This window comes from Triticum dicoccoides, chromosome 3A (assembly GCF_002162155.2).
Source record: "Triticum dicoccoides isolate Atlit2015 ecotype Zavitan chromosome 3A, WEW_v2.0, whole genome shotgun sequence".
NCBI classification, from domain to species: Eukaryota; Viridiplantae; Streptophyta; class Magnoliopsida; order Poales; family Poaceae; genus Triticum; species Triticum dicoccoides.
In genome coordinates this window covers 52,997,151-53,000,306 of record NC_041384.1, presented here as the reverse complement: position 1 = coordinate 53,000,306, position 3,156 = coordinate 52,997,151, and positions in this window count along the sequence as shown.

Sequence of the window (3,156 nt, the reverse complement as noted above, 5' to 3'; positions counted from 1 at the left end):
TATACAGCGGATATAATTGGATAGAATGCACGGAAGGGAAATAAGAAAAAATAATGATCAGCTTTGATGCACGTTGTTGATTGGTGGTTGTGTATACTTGTCCCTCCGTCCGAAAATAGAGATGTATCTTCTCATTCCCAAACATCTCAGTGTTAACAGCTAATCAAAGTTTTGCTATCTTAAATATTTTCTTAATATAGCCAAAATTTAGCTAGGATAGGCCACATAATTTGGCTTGTTCATTGCAACATTTTATTAGGTAGATATTTATCAGTTTACATGCATTCTGTTTTTTGAAGGACAGTGCAGGAATTTTTTTTATTGCGACTAGAGGGGCTTGCGACAGCAGCGTGCGACGGATGTGATACCTCATCGGGTTGAATTTTATGTTTGTCGTGAATAGGTGGACAATATGACCATGGTGTAAGATGGGTGGGTCGCTTGAAGCATGAGAGGATTTGCTTCCCCGTGGCAACGCACGGGCATATGTGCTAGTTTTTTTAATAATAAAGTATGGATTGACTTCGTGGGTTCACCGTCACAATACGCTTCTTTCCGTGGATTTACGCTTTTAGTTTTTTTCACCTATATTATTTTCTACATCCGAGGTGGTACTATTTTACCTGCGTATCTTTACCTAATATTATTAATATTAAAGGGTGGAAGATTTCAAGGTTTTCCATACGCTATTGTTGTTTTCCTTCCATTATTTTGTTTTCCGTGCGTTCTTCTTATTCCTAATTGACTGCGTTCTGTGATTGGGCCGTTGATTGGGTTATGCGATTCGGCCATCAATTCCTTTCTTATTTGGGCTGGGCCATCCTTCCTTCCTCACTGTTTCCCACAAGGCTGCGTTAGGTTTTTAGTTTTCTGTATCCCGCAAGGCTGATTGATTGTTTCCTTTTTGTGGTCAGTTTGTGATTGTAACCCTGCACGTACTTGGATCTCCCGATTAAAATCCTCTATAAACGTGCAGAAGCTCCCGCAATCAGCGGCGATGCAAGGGAGCGGGAGCACAATGTCGCGACCGAAACGTGGAGGTTGCGCTCATCCTGCCACCGCCAATCATGGGTGACAACCACCGGGGTCCTGGCCAGCGCCGCTGTGGCAATCCCCCGGCCTGCCGCCGCTGCCATGTTGTGCAGCCATAAACAGCCACGAAGCTAGGACGACGAGTACCCGTTCATCCGCGATGACATCATGGGCGATGACTCGCTGCAGGTATTCATCCAATCCCGGTGTCACGGTCGTTGCTGGGGCCTGGCCTCCGCTCCTTGCTGGTAGGCCCCCTAGACGGCTCATAGTCGCTCAGTGCATGCAGCGTCATATCCTTGTGCGCCTCGCTGACGTCGTTCCTTGCAGCCATGATCACCAGGCTATACGCTACACGCTCGCCGGCGGCACATGTTACGTTCTTCCTCTACTGTGCTCCAAGTCAGCACGTTTCCACCATGGCACACCTCGCAGTCTCCTTACGCCGCCGCCAATCTCGCCGCTAGGGGTGCCTCAATGCTCCTACCCATGTCGTGTCAGCCACGCCTCAACTTGCCGGCCGAATGGCAGCACCGCTGACCGGGGAGGCAGAGGACAGGCTCAAGCAGTGCGGCCTGCAGGGGAACAAGCGGCGGAAGCAGTATGCAGGCCACAGCTGTTGCAGTACATGGGAAGTAATTTTTATTTCTTTGTCCAGCAAACTCATGCATGTATGTGATGTGCCGTTCTAGGTGCCACCCAATTTTGTGGCTTTCTCCAACACTAGAGCTTTGGGGGAAAAGAAGATGGAGCAGAATTGTTTGAGATCACCACAGTAGAGCATGGGCAAATTTTCATGAAGAAGAACTTCGGTCCAAGAAGTGAGTTGCAGGCATATTTGTAGCAGAACCATAACTCTAGCATGGACATCCGCCGAGGAAAATCAATCTGTGCCAAGGCTGATCTGTGCACGATTTGGTGCCCGCTGACATCATCACAACTTGGATATTATGTCCATGTTCCTGCTTCCAAGGTTAGTCCTGCTTTCAATCTCAAATCTAGATGAGGATGGTCCTTACTTACAATTTCTGATCTTGTTGTCCGATAAACAGAAGCAAGAGTCAGAATGGAGCAGGGGAATAAATTTCATCTTGCAAAGAACAGGATACAATCGTCTAATAACATGGCAGAGTTCTCGGCAAGGGACATGTAAACATACCGCTTTTTTACCGTACACTAGGTGAATGCCCGTGCATTGCACGAGGGCACATACATTCTAGTTGCTCATTTCTATTCATGTCGAACATACACCTTTAAGTTCTAATGCACTTCAGGTGACATTTTCAACCTTTCTACCGTCAAATCAGTTTTTTTTCTTATTCTTGTTCTTCCTCCCCACCGTCTCCACCTACAAATCCAGGCTCGCCACCTCCATCGACATGGCTTGTTCTTTGAGTCACAAATACCATTCTTCAAAATAAATCAAAAGGCCCATTATACCCAGCATGTAAAGAAAAAGGGATATTTGGGTTTGTCTAAATATCACATGTATATAACGAAAAAGTTCATCAACTAAGCATCAATGGTTACATGTTTATCTAATTCCTATAAGGAGAACACAAACTATCATGTCAGCTTTCATCCAAGGTATAAACATTATTCATTTCATGAAAATATATTATTACACACCATGATTTTATTTGAAGGAAAAAAATATAATTTTGAACACACATTAAAGGGTGTGTTTTACTCGCTTTTCAGCATAGGTGACGAAGTAGTAAAAAGTAGTTTTGCTCTATTACATGACATGCAGTCATTAGAAGTAAACTACGGATTGACATCACCTCCGTTGCCTTTGAGCCACCGGAAAAGGAGCCAATCTCAGGCTAGCTAATCTGATGATCATATGCTTATGATACAACTCGAACAAAAAGCATTTGTATACAGAAATGAGAAATGTAACTCAGTGGAGGAGCTACAAACAAAAAGCTAGGTGGGCCAAGCTAAAGGACAATACAAATTCTGAACCATTTATATACTACTCCCTCTGTAAACTAATATAAGACGTTTTAGATTAGTGATCTAAAATTTCTTATATTAGTTTATAGAGGTAGTGTTATAGTAGATATAATCAGTACTCGGTGCATTATTGAATAACCAGCCTTCCATGGTTAATGGTTACAT